Source organism: Rhinopithecus bieti, unplaced genomic scaffold (assembly GCF_001698545.2).
Source record: "Rhinopithecus bieti isolate Rb0 unplaced genomic scaffold, ASM169854v2 scaffold_11933, whole genome shotgun sequence".
Classification (NCBI taxonomy): Eukaryota; Metazoa; Chordata; class Mammalia; order Primates; family Cercopithecidae; genus Rhinopithecus; species Rhinopithecus bieti.
The window spans coordinates 2382078-2404768 of NW_016806995.1; the positions used below are offsets into that span (position 1 = coordinate 2382078).

The 22691-nt window shown below is 48.3% G+C and overlaps 1 protein-coding gene across 1 annotated transcript in view; it reads right to left on the reverse strand.

Annotated features, from left to right (window-relative positions):
* Positions 1-21398, reverse strand: part of WSCD2 (WSC domain sialate O sulfotransferase 2) — a 125591-nt gene extending 104193 nt beyond the window's left edge. The window contains exon 1 of the mRNA XM_017879758.1: positions 20760-21398. The gene's annotated coding sequence lies outside the window, so the exon portion shown is untranslated. The remainder of the gene's footprint in view (positions 1-20759) is intronic.
* Between the last annotated feature and the right edge of the window lie 1293 nt (positions 21399-22691).

Consider the following 22691-nt stretch of genomic DNA (forward strand, 5'->3'; position numbering starts at 1 on the left):
CTCCACACCTCTTCCTGGGAGAGACCCTTTCAATCCCCCGAAATAAACCAAGTCTCCCTCCTCCATGTTCCCGTCACACTCTAGCCTCTCCCTTTGGAAAGCTCACAACACTTCCTTTAAATAACTTATTTACAATTAGAGAGGGTGAATTCTATACTCCCTCCTCTGCCCAGAGGGGAAAGACAGAAGAATGGTTAAGAATACAGCCTTTGGCATCAGTCAAAGGCAGGTTCAAACCCTGGCTCTGCCACCAACTGCATGACGTTGCAAACCCCCTCACCTCTCAGAGCCTCGGTTTTCCCATCTATAAAATGAGGGTAAGAATAACACCACCCTCATAGGGCTGTTGTTAGGATTAAATAAGTTCCTCCTTGCAACATGCCCAGCACCTAATAATCCATCATCATGATTATAATAATGATTATTACCATCATTAGCATGGTGGTTAAGAGCATGAACTCTTGGGCCAAGCATCGAAAGTCAAATTGCCTGACCTCACTGGACCTCCATTTCCTTGTCTGTGAAATGGGAACAATAATAGTTCTTACCTCTTAGGGTTGTTGAGAACATCACATGAGCCAGTGTATGTGATGTCCTGAGAACAGTGCCTGGGGCATGGTAGGCGGAACATAAGGGTTTGTTATAATCATGTTGTAAGAGCCAGGGGATAGGAACTGGGTCCATCTTGTTCACGGCCGTATCTACAGTAGGTGCTCAACAAATACTTGTTCACGTTTCTGCATAAGTAGCACACAGCCTAATTGTGTGTGTGTGGCAGGGTGGGGCGCACATCATGGCCACACCATCACCATCTGGTTGGGGCTATATGTAGTGGTATATAAGATACTCTGGCCTCCAGAAAGCATCCCCCTGCCACTCCAGGAAGCCTGAGCACTGAAGGCTCAGCCTCAGCTTCGTCATCTGTCAAGTGGGCCCTCAACAGGACTTTTATCACAGGAATGGGGGCCTGGGTGGTGGGGGCCGATGTTGGTGCATACTGAAAGCTTCTGACAGGCCTACGGGGAGATTTCCAAAAAGAGAGAGTGGTAAAATATAGGGAGTTTTTGTTTGGTTGGTTGTTGGTTTAAACTGCAAAGCCAGTGTTGTGATTGGCTTCCATTCCAGCATTTAATTAAATTGACATCGAGTCTCTGTTGTCTTTGGGTGAAAAGAAATAAAAGACCCTTCATTCGCTCAGAGGTTTCCTAATGTTTAGCTTGACTGAAAATCTGTTGCAATCCCTCAGTCCCATTCTCTGCCCAGTCCCTGCCCATCCCACTGGGCCAGGGAGATCAAGGTTAAGGACCAAGAGGTTTCACATGGCCAGGGATCTTTGTGAATTTTACAGGGTTTCCTGCAAATCACTCTAAAGTGAAGCCTTCCAAAATTAGCATGCCAGTGAGAATCCTTTGATCATGTCTCCTCTGCTGACTAAACAGAAAGGAAAGGGACACTGGGGTGATGCCTATTACCTGAAGGTGAGTTGTGCCTCCTTGAGCCCCCACCTTGAAGTCAGTCTCAGACTCTGAGTCAGACATGCCCAGCTCCACACCCGCTGTGTGGCTGTGGGCAACTCACTCCACCTCTCTGATCCTCAGAGGCCTCATTTGTAAAAATGGGATGATAACAGTAATCACAGGATATTGTCAGCGGCTTCAGTGAAGTGGTCCATCCACAATGTTTAGCCTGGTTTCTGGCACTTAGTAAGAACTCAATAAACAGCAGTCATTGTTATTGTATAACATCAGCCAACACTTGCAAAGACTCTAGGCTTGGCTTCCAAAGACCTAGGTTCCAGCCTGGTTCTACCACTCATTTCTGAGTGGTTTTTACTCACATCATGTTACCCCTAACCTCTCTGATCTTCCTCCATCATATGATGAGAGGAATTCAAGCCCTGGAGAAGATAATGAAGTGGATGAGAATGATCACCATCATAAGTATAATGGTAGTTCCATTTATTAATTTATTCTATCACTGAACTGTTTCCAAAACCCTTACCCCCCACACTACTCCCACTGCCATTGCCCCAGGCCAGGTCCCACCATCTCACACCACACACACTTATTCATTCAACAAACACGTAGTAAGCACCACAAAAGCCAGGCCCCCTTCTAAGTACTGGGGCTACACTGGCGAATACAGGCGAACATCCCAGCCTTTGTGTGCAGCGGTTTTCAACTGGGGGTGGTTTTGCCACCCCTTCCCCACCTGAGGGGGCATTCAGCAAATGTCTGGAGATGACTTTTGGTTGTCACATGTTACCGGCATCTACTTAGTAGGGGCCAGGGATACTGCTCAACATCCTACAATGCACAGGTCGGCCCCCACGCCACACAAAGAATGACCGAGCTCAAAATGTCAGTAATGCCAACGTGGCAAAACTCTGTTCTAGAGGGAAGACACAGGCAGTAAACAAAATAAATAAGTCATTCACAGGGTAGATTCGAAGATGATAAGAGCTATGGAGAAAAGACAGAGCTGTGGTGGGAGAGGCCAGGAATAGGGACGGAGGGGTGAAAATGTTGGTGATTGGATTTACCAACGATCTTATGTGGGGTAGGAGAGAAGGAGTATGGTCATTTTCTTTTCTTTTTCTTTTTCTTTTCTTTTTTTGAGACAGGGTCCCACTTTGTCTCCCAGGGTGGGATGCGGTGGTGTGGTCATAGCTTACTACAGCCTTGACCCATCTCAGCTCCCCAAGAATGTTCAGCACCACACCCGGCTAATTTCTGTATTTTTTTTTTGTAGAGGCAGAGTTTTGCCACATTGCCCAGGCTGGTCTCAAACTCTTGAGCTCAAGCAATTAGTCCGCCTTGGCCTCCCAAAGTGCTGGAATTACAGGCATGAGCCACCATACCCGCTGTCCCTGACATTTCTGACCTGAGCGTCTAGAAGAATAAATGAGTAGGGCAGCCCAATCCAAGCATCCCTTGATATCCACTCGTAACCCTCCCTTCCCCTGCCAATCCCTCCCCTGTTCCCTACATAGCAGCCCAGGAGAATCTTTAAATAGAAATTTTACATCTCGATTCCCTTCTGTAACCTCGAAGCCCCAGGGCTTCCAATGGCTGTTGGCACCCACTCTGACCCAAAGGCCTACCATGACATGAGCCCTGCAGGCTCCTCAGTCTTCTTTCCCTTCCCACTCTCTACCCCTGCCTGACCCTGCTTCTCTTGAGTGGCTCAGGTCAGATGCCACCTCCTCCAGGAAGCTTCCTCAAGCAAAGAACTCACTGAGCATGCTGGTCTGTGATGTCCTGTCTCCTCCACTGAGCTCTGTGCGGGTGGGCATCAGAGCTTCTTGCTCACCATTCCAGGGTGACCCACCGCCCAGGTTTGCCTGGGATCCAGTTTCCCAGGCCGGTTAGACATTCAGTACTAAAAGCGGGAAAATCCTAGGCAAACCACCATCAGTTGGTCACTCTCATTATATACTTGATGTTTAGAAGAGTCTAGGCCTAGCTAAGCTCAATTAATATCTGTTTAATAAATTGCAAGAGATGTATAAATGTTTCGTACGGATGGATGAAGTTCATTATTAATGAGTTAATAATCCAAAAAGACTAGCCAGACTTTTGGGAACCCCTGGAAGACCCTAACCCTGATCCATCCTGACTTGAGCTTGAAGGACCTATAAAAATCACAGCGTCTCTGATCTCCAGCCAGGGCCCAGGCCAACCCGTCAGTCTGTGCAGAAAGGGAGGTCAAGGCCATTGGAGAACACTTGGAGCATTTGAGTCCAAAGACCTAGTTCTCCTGAACCTGGACGCCAGCCCACCCTAGGCCTGGGCCTCAGCTGCCCCACCTTGGAGCCCCGTGTCCTGATTCAAATCCCTGCCCAGCCCTGTCATCTGAGCTCCATCTGGGACAGTTTATCTCCCTGGCCTGCAAAAGTAGGTATCTGAAAATGCTTCTCCCCAGGTTTTAGTTTTCTTTTTCTTTCATATTTTCTTTTAAAAATACTTTCTGGTGAAATCAATCCTCCATCCTTATCATGTTCTGAGAAAAGGGGCTAATTGTATCCTCTAGGCAGGTGGCCTCTGTGCCAGGACAAAAGCTGCTCTGGTTCCTTTCACACATGTAAATCTGGACCCCTGGGGGAATGACAGGAGAGAGTGGGGCACGCCCCACACTCAACTAGAGAGTAACTTGGCTTAAAACAGGATTTTGGAGGATGTTCTCTGTGCATAAAGCCCAACTGATGATGGTCCTGGTGGATGGGGACCCCCAAAGATAATTATCTTGGGGGATGGAAGGGATTTTTTTCATGACCACAATACAGAAGACAATGTAAGACAAAGATGTACAATTTGCATCATGTACAATAATGTGCAGTTTGCACAATGAATGCACACCCCATGTAACTCCATTCAGGGCAAGAAACAACACTGCCAGCACCTTGAGACCCCTTCTAATAACGTGCCCCCCTCCTTCCCCAATCGAGGCAACTACCTTCCTTTCAGGTCGATGGTGGTCATTTCTTCCTTGTTTTTATGTTTCCACCAAAGCATGCATCCCTAGACACTATAATGTAGTTTAGCTTGTCTTTTGAGCATTTTATAACAACAATCCTGCAGTATATGCCCTTTTGTAGCTGGTTTTTTCACTCACCATTATTTTTGCACAATGCCTCCTTTCATGGCTTATAGCTGTAGGTTGTTCATTGTCACTGCTGTGTACTATTCCTTGGTATATCTAAACCTCATTTTACTTATCTATTCCACCATAATGGACATTTCAGTAGTTCTTGTTTTTCACAGTTATGAGTATTACAAAACAATAAAAGAATGTGTATACCCATTTCTGTTGAGTGTATATCTTGATATAAAACAGCAGAGTCCTAGGGCATGTATTGTGCTGCCTTAATAAATACTGCTGAACAGTTTTGCAAAGCAGTTGTACCAATTCACAGTTCCACCAGCAGTGTATGAGGGTCCTAAGGCCTCTTTGAACTCCATCTATTAACTCCACAGCGTTATTGTATATATGTGGCAGGCTTGGGGTGTTAGCCTGGGAAGCCTACTGAACAAGACCCAGCTGGTTCCCTGACCCCCAAAAGCAGATAGTCCGGTAGAGGGGATGCAGGTTGGTTAGATCAACACACGGCGCTGTAATCACAAAGCCTTAAGGAATGCTGTGGAGCTTGGAGAGCACATGCCAGGGGAGCCCCAGAGGAATTTCCAGAAGTGATGCTTCACCCAAGACCTGAAAGAGGAGTTGCAATTAATCAGGTGAAGAGGGGTGGAAGTTGAGTGGCAAAGCATGCTGGGCAAGGGCACAGTATGTGCAAAGGTCCTGAGGTGGGAAGCAGCAAGGTGTGTTTAAGGAGCTGGGGGAAACAAAGGCCCAGAGAGGTCAAGAAAGTCTCCTGAGGTGACATAGTAAGTGAGTAGCAGAGCTGGGTCTGGATTCCACTGCTTGGGGATCCTTTGTACCCATGGGTGCAGCCAGTGCAAATGTAAAACGTTTCCCTTGAAATGCAAGGCCCTGTCACAAGAGGCAGGGCCTGGATTCAGGGATGCCAGAGTTCAAATCTCTGCTCTGCCATGTCCGAGTTGTGCGAGCTTAGGCAGGTCCCTTTGCCTCTGAGTTTCCTCATCTGTAAAAAAGAGGACAGTAATGGGAAAGCCACCAAGCTCAGGGCTGCTGGGGGAGTAAAGGAGGCTGTGCTGGGAAAGGGCCTAGTATGGAGTGAGTGCTCACTTGTGATAAGGGATATCACTATCTCACCCCCTTTCCCCAGGCTACTGGGGCTGCAGTTTTACAGGAGGAGCTAAGCTTTGTTGTGTACCTACCATGTTCCTGACGCCTCCTAGAAGGCAGGAGCTCCAAGGCTCTGCATGCTACAGATGAAAAAACCGAGACTCAGAGAGGTGAAGTGAGTTGCTCTCCATCACACAGCTACAAACTGGGAGAGAGCTAGGATAGACTCTTCCCTCATACATAAGGACGGCAGCTGAATTACCTCTCAGCCTCTGCAGAGAAAGTTTTATCCCAGGAAATCAATAGTGTGAAGCAGGAAATCAGAGAGAACATTAATAATCTCGGGCAGCAAAATGAACTGCTTCGAAGCAGCCATTCTCGCAGAATTCCATCCACAAAACCTGTTACAAATGGCACAGCTCAGAGGAAGACAGGTGCTCCCATGGCCATGAAAAAGGATGCTGAATGCATAATGCGTATGACCCAGGTTTGTAGAACAATGGGCCAGTGTGTCTTTTGAGGTCATCCACAACACGAGCTCTCAACGTACAGACAGTACAGGCTCCAGGTCCCACATGCTGAGGAGACTTGGCTTTACAAGAAGTGGTCCAAGCGAGCTCACAGACACGCTCATCTAGCCTGCCCTGTGTTTTAAAATTGCCCAAATTGGTGGAATTCTCTTGGAAAAAAAAAATCAAGATATGTGACCATCCTGGGCAGGCATTCTTGTGTGACAACGATAGGCTGAGGCTGGGGGAGGCTGCGCCCTGTGGATGGGGCCCTTGGTCTCTAGCTCACCATAGTCCTCCTCCTGTCTCATGCCTATGGGACCCACCTGTCCTGGCGAGATCTGGGTTTGTGACTGTCCCCCTGCATTCCTGGCGCCATCACAGCTTTCCGCTGCTAAACTGACACAGGAGGTGGGGGCTTGTTAGGGAACAGCCACTTTTGTCAACCAAATGGGAGGGAAGTGACTGATCCAAGGCTACACAGGGGTTAGTGGGATGCTCAGGGTGAGTCTTCAGGATGTGGAGTGCCTCCCATTGCCCTGGATACTTGTCGGGCCCCTGCCTGGCCTATATTATCACCATGCTGATAATAGTCACAATTGTAACATCAATCATAATAGGCGGGATTTACCAGGCACATTGCATGCTGGGGGCAGTGCTAAGTACCTTGCATGCCTGATCTCCTATCATCCTCACAAAAAGGCTCTGAGATGGGGACTAGATGGCTTGTTGACCAGTCATTTCAGTCTAACCAGTTATCTCTTCCCTTTCCTTGGTTAACTAAGTTCTGATTTTCCACTGGGGGCTCACCTCCTCCCCAGCTATCTTTGTGGCTCAGGAAGCCACATACAGTAATTCATCTCTCTCCCCCAAAGAGGTGTCAAGGTTGATCACATGACCCTGACCTGATCAAACAGCAGAGATCATTTCCCTGGTCGCTGTGACAGGTGCCAGGAGGCTGTAGGTCTCAATTTCAGAATTGCTGGAACTGGGCTTTCAGATGCCACAATATAAGAAGGGAGAGACTGATGGGTGTTCAGAAGAAGATAGCTAGTCTAAAATAAGCCCACGCAGAGAAAATGGGAGCCAAAAGATAGGTGAAGCATGAAGGAGAGCCTAGATGTGGTGATTCACACCTATAATCCCATCACTTTGAAAGGCCAAGGTGGGAGGACCGCTTGAGGCGAGGAGTGTGAGACCAACCTGTGTGACAAAGCAAGACTCCATCTCTACAAAAATTTTTTTTAAAAATTAGCCAGGCAAGTGGCACCCACCCACATCTCAGCTACTAAGGATGCTGAGGCAGGAGTATCTCTTGAGCCCAGGAGGTTGAGGCTGCAGGGAGCTATGACAGCACCTCTGCACTCCAGCCTGGGTGACACAGCAAGACCTTGTCTCTAAAGAGAAATAAATATATATAGAGAGAGAGAGAGTGAAGGAAGGAGAAAAGAAGGAAAAGAGAGAGGTGACCAGAAAGAAAGAGAGGGGGACCTGTAAGATGTCAAGCTTCTGGATCCAGCCAAGCCTGAAGCTAGGTTGCTAGTTATATAAGCCAAAACATTTCATTTTATGCCTGAGAATAAAAGAGTGTAAGGATGTTTAAGTTGAGTTTTCTGTCACCTACAACCAATAGGATCCTGATGAATGCAAACACTATCATTATCTCTATTTTATACGAGATTTTATTTATATGAGGAACTGGAGGCCAAGGAGATTGATGTAAATTATTCAAGGCCACACAGCTGTGAATTGGAGCACTTGTATTTGAGCAAGATCTGCCTTACACCTGAAGCTGCTAGATTAGAAATCTTGGTATCTTATAGGGCTGTCCCTCTGCCTCCAGGAGCTGAGGGTTGGAGATTTGAGAAATAGCATGTGTTCAGAGCTGCTGGTACCTGTGGTGTTTTGAGGAGGCCAGGGAGGGAAGAGAGGAGGCTGTATAAAAACGAAATATATAATTATTATTTAAATCACTTCAGATGCCATAAGAAGAAAAATCAAAGCTTTCTGTGGCATTTCCCCATTGCCATTTTAATTCTACCTTATCAAAACACAGCTGGGATTAGTTTTCAAAAGGAAAAGCTCCTTCGATAAAAAAAAATCTTCTAATAAAAGTTAAAATAGCCCACAGGCCCATCAAGTGACAAAGGAAGGAAGACAGGGGCATTTTAGCAACTTAAAGCAGATTAAGAAACTAATTTGTTGACTCTTTTCTCCAAAGCGCACCTCTCCCTTGGAAGGCTGTGTGTTTTGCATAATGAAGCTGAAATCACCCTGTTCTCTCTGCTCTTTGCAGGGATTTCAATAGGCTCCCACCTCAAGTTGAGGGGGGACAGCTGGGAGGCCTTTCTTCTTGTTCTGGCCAGGGTTTGATAGAATCATTCAATTCCCCTTTACTTAAACTCTTCACAAGGTTTCCCACTGCTGGGAGGGGCTCACAAGGCCCTGAAGACACTCCAGTTTCATCATATACCAGCTCCCCCCACCCCAAAAGCAGGAACCTGTGAATATGTGACCTTTCCTAGTACAAGAAACTGTGCAGATGTGACTAAGTTAAGGATTTTGAGGTGGAGAGATTATCCTGAATTACTCAAATAGGCCCAGTGTCATCACAAGGGTCCTGATAGGAGAGTCACAGCCAGAGACAAAGACATGATGATGGAAGCGGACCTCAGAGTGGCTTGGGGCTATGAACCAAGGAATATGGGCGGCCCTCCAATGTTGGAAAAGGTAAGAAAGTGGATTCTCCCCCTAGAACCTCCAGAAGGAACCCAGCCCTGCTGACCCATTTTAGACTTCTAACCTCCAGAACTGGAAGATAGTAAATTCGTATTGTTTAGAGCTGGGCGTGGTGGTGTCCATCTGTAGTCCCAGCTACTCAGGGGGCCAAGGCAGGAACATCGCTTGAGTCCAGGAGTTCGAGACCAGCCTGGGCAATATAGTGAGACTCTATCTCTTCAAAAAATTTTAAAATCACAAAACAAACAAATAAAAAAGAACAAAAAGTTTTTAAAAATTAACTGGGTGTGGTGGCCTCGCTTATAAGTCTCAGCTACTCGGGAGACTAAGGTGGGAGGATCACCTGAGCCCAGGAATTCAAGGCTGCAGTGAGCTGTGATCATGCCACTTGCATTCCAGCCTGGGTGATAGAGACTCCATCTCTAAAAAATAAATAAACAAGTAAAGAAAGAAAGAAAAGAAAAGAATTTAAAGATTGTATTGTTCAAGCCACTACCTTTGTGGACATTGTTTCCCATAGCCATAGGGTACTCATCCGCTCACGCCGAAAAGCAGCATGGGAGTGAAGGGGCCACAGGACCTGTCATGGATCAGGATGTGCAAGGCCCACGTTCTAGTCCCAGCTCTGCCACGATGCCCAGGGAGTGGGGAAGGCTGGCCGGCTGCTCCCTGGAACCCCTTCCAGAGCTGGCAGCCTTGCTCTGCTGAAGTTCACCCTCATGGGGGCAGTGATCACAGCAGCCCAAGGCTTCAGGACTGTAACAGGGGCTGGCAGGAGGTCAGGGGTCCAGCAAAGGCCCCTGGCTGGGGGGTCATGAGGGGTGAGGGCAGAGGATCTGGATGGTCCAGGGGAGGAGACATTGACACCTCAATCCCCAGCACTTGAGGAACAAGCTGTGTGGGCCCCCAGCTACTACCACTTGGTTCTTTTTGAATGACACACAGGTTTACCTCTCATGATCAGCCTGTGCTCAAAATCAAGCATACAGACAGAGCAGCAGTTTGCCATAAAAGCTACGCCAGGATGGATTATGGGGAGAGGCCCTGATGCCCAGAGAATCCCCACGCCTCTTCACTCTGCTCATAGACAGTTAGCAGGTGCCTCGCCACTCTATGATCGAACTCACCTCTGACAAGACCTGAAATAAAAGCCACCCAATCACAATCATTACGTTACTAACTGGCACTTATGTAACCTGTACCATATGCTAGGTACCATTTTAGGTCATTGAATCTTCACTCAGCCCTTCCAGTTTTGTATCTCAGTTTTACAAATGAGGAAACAGGGGCAAAGAGAGGTTAACTCACGGTCCAAGGCCACTCAGCTGAGAAGCAGCAGAGCCAGGACTGAAACCCAGGCAGGCTGACCCTGGGCATGACTCAGAATGACTCCATCATCCTATCCCGTGTGCCTTCTGAGTTCTTGCCCTGGGCTAAGAACTCCCCATGCACAAGGTCACGTCATCTTCACAGCATCCTAGACACATCAGCTCAGCTCACCCTTCCTCTTTTGCAGGTGAGGAAACTGAGGCACAGAAAGGTGAGGCCAGTGGCCCAAGGTTGTGTGGTCAGTTGATGGTCTCTCTGACCTGAGCCTGATGCCTCTTCCCAGCTTTTCACTGCTGAGCTAGGTTCCTGCCCACTCGCCGCTGACTTCGGCCAGTCTGAGAGAGTTTCTGTTATTTAAAACCTACTGTGTCCCATTCTGACATTTCAGAGCCTCATATGCGCTTGTTCTCTCCCTACTAATAATGATGAATATTGTTCTGAGCATTTACTATGTGCTAGGCATTGTGCTGAGATTCTATGTGAATTCACTTAAAAAACACTCATAGCAACCCGTGGAGAAGGCATTATTGTTATCCCCATTCTACAGATAAGAAAACTGAGGCACAGGGCTTAAGACACTTGTCAAAAGTTAGAGAGTGAGCGAGTGGCTGCTCTGGGCTGTGAAGCCAAGCAGTTTCAGTCTAGAGCCCATGCTGGTAACTCCAACACTCCACAGCTTCAAATTCGCTCACTTTGGAGCACGTGCCACTCTGGACCCTAATCTCTTCCCCATCTGAAGCTGAGCCGAGAAAATTCTTCCTACGTGCAGGTGCTGGGTCTGTTCCAAGTTCCCAGTTCACAAGGGCTGGTGAGGGAGTCTTCCATAAAGATGGAAACAAGAAGAAGAACACCTCCTAGAATCACTACAAGTCATTCAGCCATAAATTCTCTCTTGTTTGAAAGTATGTTTCCCCCAATTAATTCCACCCCATACAACTATCAAATTTTATTTGGAGACAGACCTCCAATGCCTAAGGAATGATCCGGGAACTCACACCTTACTTATTTTCTTTCTTAAGGTGGTAAGCTGAGGCTGCTCTTCTCAGTCCGGGACCCAAGAATTCTGGGGTTCAGATAGCAATAGGATCCACCCATCTGATGGTGCTAAGTACAGGACACTCATTCATTCATTCTCTCAACAAACATTGAGCACCTACCATGCGCCAGTCCCACCTTGGTGCACAGGCACAGCTGTGAACATGAAGCACGCTGCCCTCCCAGGACAATTATCCATGTGTCTCCTCTGTCCTCTCAGGGGGCATCACTACCCAAGCCCATCAAGTTGGGCTCATCTCCCAGGGCCCAGCACAGGAAATGAAATAGGTGCCTAATAAAGGAGTGTTAAACAAATGAATGGATGCACAAACATATTTATGAATCAAGCAAATCACTAAATAACGTTCATGGGAGAGGAAGCTGAAGTTGAAAGAGAAAACTTACTGGAGATGCCCCAGACGGTGTGAAGAGGCAGAAACTGACTGATTCATCACAAGCCCTGAACAGATGCCCACAGACACAGGCACTTTAGTGCTAGGAAAAATCTTAGTTATGCCCATTGGAGAAATGACTTATCTTCTGGCTAAGATGACCATTGTTGAGTACTTACTCTACACTGAGCATGATCTCATTGAATCCCTGTAAGAACCCTATGAGGTAGGTATTATTATTGCCATTTTACAGATGAGGACATGGAGGCACCGTGAGCCTGTGCAACCTGCTCAAGATCACACAGCCTATAAGGTAGCGAGCTGGGATCGGAAGTGAACCTGTTCAACCCCAAAGCCCAAGTTCTTAGCCCTCACTCCTAAGGCACAACAGAGTCAAATGGGACATTTTTTGCCCAGCTACTGTACATGTATGAAGATGCCATCATATTTTTTTTGAGGCCGGGGCATCTATGGCATGCTGGCTCACCCAACTCCATCCAATGTCCTGTCCCAGTGGTGGGTCTTCCCACATGCTGGGCATCGAATGACAGAACCTTACTTATCAGAGTCCTCTCTAGCCTGATTTCTGCATGTGCCCACCTCCCACAGGAGATATAGAAGGTGAAAGCAAATGTCATGAGACAGGCTGTGGTGCTGTTCCTTCTGCCATGCACAGGCAAGAAGGTGCTTTGGGTTTCTGCAGCAGTTGTAGCTCATGTACAGCTGTCCTCGGTGTATAGCGGATGACACTGAGGCTGAGAGGGAGCCGTTGGCCGCTGTTAAGTGGCTAAGATCTGAACTAGATTTGCCTGATTTCAAAGAATGTTCATTTCTCGAGTGTCTATCACATACCAGACACTGTCTAGGTACAGTTAGATGTCACTAATCCAGCATTGTGAAAAATGAAGAGTTCTATGTAAGTGAATTTTTCAGACATGAGAGGCTACCTACGCAGAAACATTTATTAGTTTAGCCATGGGATCAAATACTTTATTCAATGAATTATTCCTTGCCCTTGCTCCTGCCTACTAAATAGGATTTAACTATTTCTTGGGGCCAGCAAAGAGGCTGGCCATTTCAGTGTCCTATAACATTCAGCTGGACAGAAGTTATGAGATGAGGTTGTTGGACCACTACACTAAATTCCCCCAAGCTGTCATTCTTTTATTTATATGCTTCTTATTTTTGCAATCTCTTCATCTTTACCCTTGTTCCCAGGCTGTCAGCTGTTGCTTCTGCCTGCTGTCACTGTGTACTCTCTACCATTCTACACTCTCATCATTTGCTTCTTCCATGTGCTATAGGCCTGGGAAATCAGGTCACTGAGCTCATCACAGTGGTGTGCAGAGAAAGAGTAAACAGGCCCTGAGTGAGGGAATGCTGGCTCCTTTCTGATATGAGCACTGTAGAAATTAAATCAGACTACTTTCTTAATGTGTTTTATAGAGAGTTGAGTTTCCAGGGTAAATGGCATGCAGTTGTAATGGTGATACACCTAAGAGCTATGTGAAAATTAAAACTAATGTAATTGTTCCAGAGATTCTAGCTTTTCTACCTGTCCCACCAGGGAGGATTGCAAAATGCAAAGAGCCCAGGACACTGGAGTGTAAATGGATATTCTAGGGGCAGAAATCAGGGCCATCTTAGCCAAGTGGGGAAGAAATGTGGGTGATCCACTGTCTCTGGAGGCTTAGGGGCTTTCCATGAACCTGCGAATCCAGAGTCCAGCATGCTCAGCCCCCAGTCCTGGTGAGTAGTCTGCCTTTCACTGTTCTGGCAGGAGACCCTCCAGCCATTCAGTCACCCACACCTGCCTAGCCTCAGCCTCAGCCTCACTGATAAACCCACATCCTCCCGCCTGTGGGGATGGACTCTGGCCTGGCGCATGCCTTTGCAGGTTAACAAAGGAGAGGGAGAGAAAAGGGAAAGCTTCCTCTGAGGAGTTCCTGAAACCGTGCATCACCCCCACCTGGGAAAGACAGAGAGGGGAGGCATGGGAAGGAGTAGCTGAGAACATGGGTTTTGAGATCAGAGAGACCTGGGCTCTACCATGCACTGGCTCTGTGACTTTAGATAAGTGAATGAATCTCTCTGAGCCTCAGTGTCCACATGGGTCAAGTGGAGACTGGAACCCCTTAACTCACAGGACTGTCACAAGGATTCAGTGAGAGAATGGAAGTGAAGCTCTGATTACAATGCCAGGCACTGTAAACACCCTGCATACAGAAGCCATGGTGATCATGAATGTCTGCAGGTCAGGGTCCTGCAGGGCCACCTTGGAGCACAGGCCAACATACATTAAGGCTTTAGTGCTACTCCAATTAGAAAAGAAAATGGAACCATAAAAAGCTGCACTGGAGAAGTCCTTTGTGATGATATGTAACTTCTCTCCCATTCTATAGATGGGAAAACTGAGGCCCAAAGAGGGGAAGGGACTTGCTAAAGGCCACTAAGTCAGTTGGTGAAGAGCTGGGATTCAGACCTCTTGACTTCCCACTCAGAAACTCTTTTCCCAGGACTATTGTCACCTGCCTCCTACTGTCTACGTGGCTTTGGGTTGTCTCTCTCCCTTTCTGGGTCTCCATCTCTCCATCTAAGAATTCTCCAGCTCACAGTCTCTGGAGTTGCTGCACCTCTTCTGACCCTCCAGATGCCTCACCTGTGGATGAATACAAACCCCATATGTCACCTGACTCACAATGATTCAGCCAAATTCATCGAATTCTTGCCTTGGTCATCCTAGTTCAAAGCCCAGGACCCTAGCTGGGATTTTAGCTCATGGGTCAGCAAGTTTTTTCTGTAAAGGGCGAGATAGTAAGTATTTGAGGTTTTGCAGGCCATGTGATCTCTGTCACAAATACTCAACATTGCTGTTGTAGCTTGAGAGTAGCCATAGACAACAGGTCAATGAATGGGCTTAGCTGTGTTGCAATAAAACTTTATTTACAAAAACAGGCAGTGGGCCACATTTGGCTTGTGGGCCATAGTTTGTTGACCTCTATTCTAGACCATTCCAAGCTGAGTCCGATATTTCCTCTGGGATTAAAGTAACCAGCTTGTTCTGGTTTGTGTGGGACTCTTCCAGTTTTAGCACTGAAAATCCTGTATCCTAAAGAACGTCTCAGTTTCAGACAGTCAGGCAGTCAGGATGATTGGTCACCCTGTCTGGGATCTGGAGGCCCCTGCTTTCTCTTATCTCTGCATTGCTCTGGCAGTGATATTCAACTGTCTCCGCCATAAGGAGGAGGAGGAGAAAGAATAGGAGGAAGAAGAGTTATTGTTTATTGTGGCTTCCAGCAGGCAAGGCACTGTGTGAAGGACTTTGCCAACATTACTTTGTTTGATCCTTATAACAATCCAATGAGGTGGGGCTGAAGTTGCTTCTGGTAAAGGGTAAAGTCTGGACTGGAACCCAGCTTCATCTGCCTCCAGAACCCAGGTTCTCCTACTGCTACCTCAGACTGTAAGCTCACTGAAGACAGAGCTGGGATCTCTCATTTCTGCATCTTCAGTGCCCAGCACAGAGTATGATGCTGAGAAGATTCTGAGCAAACACTGAATATCAGCAAATACTGATGCTGAATGAATACTTGAATGGACACATGGAAGGATGCATGGATGGATGGATGGATGGATGGAAGGACGGACGGATGGACGGATGGATGAAGAAGTCTCACCACATTCAAATAGACACTTCCCACTTCTGTGACATAATTTATTTCTGCCAACCAAACCTCCAGGTGAGTTAATGGGGGAAATGTCACATGTATACTATGACATCAGTTACATAAAACATGCCTGCTGACACTGGGAGGCAATATGACATCATGGTTAAAAACACAGTCTCTGACATCAGGTGATCTGTGTGCAAATCCCAGAAAGCCTGGCTTATGAGCTGTGTCACCTGGGCAAGTCATTCATCTCTCTGACAGAAGACTAGATGATACACAAGGCTCCCGGCACAGTGTGTGCACCTGGTAAACACTTTGTACATGTTACTTATTATTATTAGTGTTGATGTTAGGTTGGACAGAAAGCAAGGTAGGAATGGGGCACCAACAGTGAGAAGTACAGGTGTTCATTATGCACCTCTGAATAAGTACCAGGGTCAAACAGGAGAAAGAAATATAGACGACTTACTGGTAACTGCATCAGTTAGCTATGACCATGACAATGGTGTGTAACAAACAACCAGAAAACCCTAGTGAGATATCTATGAGAGGCATTCATTTTACTGATCCGCTTGTGACCAGCTGGAACTTGGCTGGACTCATCCCCTTACCAAGGTCGGGGCTTAACATGTGCCCATTCTAGGGCCAGGCTGAGAGGGCAGTTCTCCACCTAGCCATGGCAGAAACACACAAGGTCCCCTAAGGCCTAAGCTTGGAATGGGTACATGATCTCTTCTACTTCACTCTAATGGCCAAAGCTGGTCACATGGCCGAACCCCAAAGGGAGGGAGCAGAGGTATAAACTTTGCCTCCTCCTTGAATGAGAAGAGCAGTGACGTCTTATGGCTAAGGGTGTGGATACAGGGAGGAGGGATGAAATGGGAACAGTGATGCTCCCACCCCAATAACCAGGCACTGGCGGACCTTGAAAAGGGGCCCCACAGTGGCCCAGCCCTGCCCTCCTCACCAGCTTCTCACCTCAAGGTTCTGCCTCATGAGCTCTTGAGCAAAATCTGGAAGGCCCCTAAGCAGCAACACTTGTGGTCCATGGGGAACAAGAGACCCACCCATACCCCACCACAGTCCCTATCTTCCCAACATCTGGACCTGCTCCAGGGAGCCATTAATCTCGGGCAATTTCTTTCCTCACTTGATTTGTTTATTTAAGGAAAACAAGTTGCTCCTAATTAGAAACACTGCTGTCGAGATGTTCAGCACATCCTAGGCTGCCTATTTTCAGACCTTCTGCCTAAAATTATACCTGTGCTTTTAACATCTGCGAGTTTGTTCAGCAGCCGTCCTAAGTGGAGGCTTCTGGCGAGATAGATTTGGGCTGTTACAGAAGGTGAGGGAGGCGGGGGCAGGGGGATACACCAGGCTTTGGAGCACTGCAAGGCAAAGGCACTTGGAAAAATGAGCACGCAACATCCAACACTGTGCTCAGAGCTGGCACCAATTGCTGAATCAACACTCGGAAGGTGCACGGCACAAGCACAGTTCAGTCCTGTGGAGCAGGGAGAAGAGTGATCTTGAAGGTTCAGAGACAGTTTTTGCTCGCAAGCTCTCAGGTATGTTCACACCCCTCTACCCACACACTTGTTTATACCCCTAGAGACACTCAGACACACCCTCAGAGATGTGCATGCTTAGAAGTACACACATACACACAGACATGCACAAAAGTTACACTGCTGCACAAACAGGCAAACACGCTCAGAAAAATACACATGTACGTCCATAGACATGCAAAAAGATACAGTACAACACCACTCAGAAATTCGCTCATACATGAGACACGTGCAAAAGTTACACTGGAACACACAGAAATACACCTTCAGAGACACTCACACGCACACAGACACACTCAAATGTACACTGCAACTGACACACCCAGATACTGACAACTCACAAACACACACATACACACAGACATATGCTCAAGTGTGGCAATGCTACACAGAGTCACATATACTCAGAAACACCTGTGGTATATGTCGAGAGATTCACAAAAAGTTCACACTGTAATACACACAGGCACACACCTAACAGAAACACACATGTATATGCAGACACAATCAAATGCACACTTAACATTCACAGATACCACACGTTTCAGAAGCTCACATTATACATCAGAGACATTCATAGCGATTACACCACAACAAACATGATGCACACATCATACAAAAGCAATCAGGTGTCGCAAATGCTACACATACATATGCACATAGAGCAACACACAAAGGTACATTAAAAACATGCAGATACATAATGCTGTAAGTACACAGCACCAGCCCACACTCAACATGGCTGTAATCACATGTGTAGCAATCACATATATGCAGCATGGAAACGCCCCACACAGACATGCAATAACAACACCACAGCTAATAAATACCTGCACCAGGCAGACAGTCAGCTTCATAAACACGGGTATTTCTGCACAGACCCTAGAGCACACCGCGCATCTGTGCAGGCATGCACCTGCTTAGCCCAGACCACACATGACTCACATATATACAACTGCTTAACATTCACAAGCGTATATAATAACCACCTTGCACCGATTTACCACGTCACCCATTCTCTTGCAAGCATGCACACAACACTCATAAATCCCATAGACAGCACACTCAAGCTCATAAATCGCATCAGAGCACCAACTACACACTCACATTGACACTCTTCACACTTATGATTTCTCATGTAAGTATGCTCAACAGCACAATGGACAGCCTCTGCATGAGAATCACACATATGCACACATTCACCAGGTGTCACACACACACCTTACTCTACCCATGAAAGCAAATTTTCATTTTTTTTCTCAGAGTCTTAAAAGTCAAGTCTACAGACTAAGCAAGAACACAGTGGAATTGTTCTGTCCTCATGAATTCAATCCATGTCACTGGGATGGGGTCTGCCTTCCCCACTGATGGTTTCAGCATACACCCGGGGCAACCCACAAGCCTCAGAAACCACGCCAGAAAAAAATCTCACTGACCAGTCCCTGCATTCCCTGACAATTTCAGGAATCCTCTCCATGTGAGCATACATACGCATGCACACACACACACACACACACATACACACACACACTGCTGTAAGACACTTCTTTCCCCAGCATGACTTGTCCTGCCAGAGCAGTAGCCTTGTACTGCCCAGCATGGGGTAGTTCTCCAAGCATGAGGCCTGACTGAGTGCCCTACACTGCAGACATTCTGAACCTTCTCTGCCCTGGTCGCCCCTAAAAGAGAGGCTGCAAAGTTGAAGCCACGGAGACTGCCTACCTCGCATCTCCTGATGTCCTGGCCGATGGCAGCAGGCTGGATGGCAGGGCCCAGAGCTCCCAGACGCCACCCTGGGCTCCTCACTAGGAGTGGCTGGTTCCCCAGCAGAGATTTTATGAGAAAGCAGAAGAGAGGGGCGGGACTGGGCAGGTGTCAGGTGACTGGAGAGAACAAGGGCCCTGCGCATGCAGTCCAGGATCACCCTGTGTTCGGTGGGACCAGGGCCAGGCCTCCCCCTGGGAAAAGACAGCACCCAGCATAGATGCGCCATAACACAAAGACGCCGAAGCAAAGGTAGCCTTGGCACGCGGGAGTAACCTCTTTGCTAAACTTCTACACTCCAGCACCCTCCAGGCCCAGCCATGCCCTCAGTTAGTCCTCTCCCACCAGCCCCTCCTAAAGTAGGAACTGTGAGCTCCCCATCTACAGTGGAGGAGGCAAAGTGTGGAGAAAGGGAAGGTTGACTGGTCCAAACTTAGAAGTCTGACCTGAGACCTAGGTTTGCTTAAATTCGAAACCCTTTAATTCTGTGTAGGGTGATTTGCTTATGTCCATTCTGGGGTGTGTGTGTGTGTGTGTGTGTGTAAAGAGAGAGGGGGAACTAGAGACTAGGGGACCAACTCAGCCAAATCCCCTCCTGGGATTATGAAAATCTCATCAGTGACAATCACTCAGGGCCACAGAGTTCTGAACTAAACTGGGACCTCTGATGATACATGAAATCTCTTCATTTTGAGAAGCCGCAACTGAAGCCCAGAGAGGTCTAGTGATTTGCCCAAAATCACACAGCAAAAGAGAGCCAGCTTGAAGCTCAACCTCCTGACCCAGACCCAGAGCTTTTCCAGGATATCAAACACCAGATTCTGACGCCCTGGAGGAATTCTTGGGTTTTGGCAGCCTAGGGGCACAGCTCCTAACTTGGCCTGACATCGGAATCCCACGTCACACCCCAAGAACTGTTTTTTTTTTTCTTTTTTTTTTAAAACACAGCAATGCTACTCCTCAGAGGCAGATGCCAAGCCCAAGTAGGTAGCACCATGCCATCTATGGGGCTGTGACCACAGGGGCAGCTCCAAAATGATCCTCAGAGACCAGGTGACCTCCTTGGAGCATGCTTTTTACTAATAGAAAAAAAAATCATCTAACCAAACTCATGAGCTGTGTGCGGGGCTCAGCAGAGCCTCTAGGGGCCTGGAGTGTGAGGATGAGAATGCCAGGAGCCCCTCTCCATGTGGCCCTTCCAGCCCCTTTTCTGCAAAAAGTTTGCACCTCCCCAGGCTCCAATAGGAAGGGTCTCATTGAACAGCCCAGGAAACTTCCCCTATTTTTTTGCTCACCTAAGGAGTAGCCCCTTTGAAGCCGTAAGAATTAGGAAGTGACCTCCACCCTTCCTAGTGGTTCTGCCAAGGAGGTGAGTTGGCTCTTTCGAAGATACCTGGGGCTGCTGGAAGGGCTTGCAAGAAGGCGATTTGGCTGAGTTGGTCCCCTAGTCTCTAGTTCCCCCTCTCTCTTTACACACACACACACACACACACACACCCCAGAATGGACATAAGCAAATCTGCAAGGCACCCTACACAAAGCCCATTGCCTGGGCAGCTCTGGCTGTTGGCATCAGATGACAGGCAGCCTCATTCACCAGAGTATCACCCCCAAGAAACATCTTCTACAGCCAACTTGGAAATATGACTAGCTCCCTCTCCCTTGGAACTCTGCACTGGCCAGAAAGAGGGTGATTCATAAATCAAATTTACGGGGCCCACTGCCTCCCCGCTGGCCCACCTCCGCGGGAGAAGCCCTTGAATGCATGCCTGTAGGGGGCACAGGAATGCCCAGAGGAAGGATGCCTGGATGAGCCGGAATGTCCCACCCTCTGCCAGAAGAGAGAAAGTTTGTCATCTACGCAGAGCTGGGCTGTCACCACTCTGGGTTCTTCACTCGCCGGGCTCTGGACAACGAGCCCCCAACCTGTGGGGAAGCGTCTGGAAAGCGAAGCCCAGATCTGGGGGCAGAACACATTTCGCACCAGCTCCACGCCCCGCTCCCTCCTGGAACCCTCTTCCCAGGGCCAGGCACCTGAGTCCTTACCTGAAGGGTCTCCGTCACTTGCAAACTCTGCCAGCGGAGCTCAGCAGGCGCCCGGGGTCCTTCTCTGCGACTCCCGCGTCCCGCTTGGCGCGCCCGCTCTGTGGGCGCCTTCCCAGCTGCTGCAGTGGCTTCAAGGAAAGCGGAGCCTGGATTTCCTTTCTCGCTACCAAGGCTCCTCCTGCCGGGCCCTGGGGCTATTTCTCCAGGTCTGGCTCAAGGGGCATCCTCTGCGCCTCCAGTGGGAAAGTGGGAGAGTGTGCGCCTTGAATTGCAGCAGCGGCGACAGCGGTGGCCAGGGACGAGGAGGCGGTGGCGACGCCAGCCGGCAAGCCAGGGAGGCGGGCGGAAGCGAGAGGAAGTAAAAGCCGGGCTCCTGCGAGCCTGGCTCTCGGGCAGGCGGCACTGCGGGTGCCCCGAACCGCGGCGAGGCCCCGCACGGGCACCCGCCCGGGGGATGGAGATGCCCGGGCCCGGTGCGCGCAGGACACTGGCTACGGCTCCGCGCGGGGCTCCAGCCGCCTGGCTCTCGCTGGCTGCCTCGCCCCTGCCTCCTCGGCTGCCTCGCTCGCTCCCCGGGACTTCAGGTCTCCAGCCCTAGCTCCCCGCGCCGCTGCCGCCGCCGCCAGCAGCGCGCCTCAGCCCGGCGCGCTCCTCGCACGGAGCCACAGCACTGCCTACCGCTTAACTCCTTGCATGCCACCTGGCCCTCCTGCAGCCTCCCGGGGAGCCGGGCATACCCGGTGCCAGGCCGGCTAAGCATATCCGGCAGGGGCCTCAGCCTTCCAGCCTCAGTGTCCTCTTCTGTAAAATGGGTTCGAGACCCAAGCCCAAGCCATAGGGTCGCTGGAAGAATTCACTGAGCGGATTGCGCAAAGTGCCAAGCTGCCTGACATGGGGAGTATGCACCTCGAGTGGCAGAGTGCTTGCTGCTGCTGCAACTGCTACTGTTGTCGACCAAGTAGCTTAGCACGGTGCCTCGCAAATAGTAAACACCCAATAAAGCGCAGTTTTGGTTTTTGGTATTTAGTTTGCAGTTTTATCAGGTGGTAAGTTTTAGCGGTGTGACCTCTGGGTGATCATGATTACTTGCCCTCTCTGAGCCTGTTGCTTTCCAAGCTCTGTGACCTTGGGCAAGTAACAGCACCTCTCTAAACCTCTGTGTCCATGTCTGTAAAATGGGAACAGTAATGCCCGCAAAGAATTCCCAGAGAAGCTCTGGCAGAGGAGCCCTTCTCATGACGGGGCAGGACACCTAATGGGAGCTGGATATCTTTTCTTTCTTGATCTGGTTGGTGGCTCCATAGGTGTTTGTGACATGTCATTGAACTGTACATTTACATATCAAGTGCTTTTCTGTGCATGGGTTAAATCTTAACCATTTTCTTTTTGAGTGACGATCCTTGAGCAAAACAGATCTGGGTTCAAGCATGGGCTCTATTACTTCCTGGTTGTGTCACCGTGATCAAGTTATTTCATCTTGAGGAGCCTCAGTTTCCTCATCTATAAAGTGGGAACAATGATAGTATCTACTTGATAGGTGATATAAGGATTAAAGGGTTTCAAGCAAAATGGCAGATGTGAAGCCTAAGGCCTGAACTCAACCAGTATCTGCTGGTACTGATCACATATTCTACAGTATTATATATGTCCCATAGTAAAGGGGTGTCTGGGAAATAATAAAGAGAACTGAATTTGAATCTCTGCAACAGTTGCCAGGTAAAATATAGGATGCCCAGTTAAATTTTTAGTATAAGTCTGAAGTTTTACATGGGATATACTTTCACTATTTTTTTACATTGTTTACTTGGAATCCAAATATAATTGGATGTCCTTCATTTTATTTTGCTGCATCTTGCAATCCTAACCCCATAATTACCAGCTGTGTGTCCTGGGGTAAATGACTTAAACTCTCTGGCCTTGGTTGCCCAATCT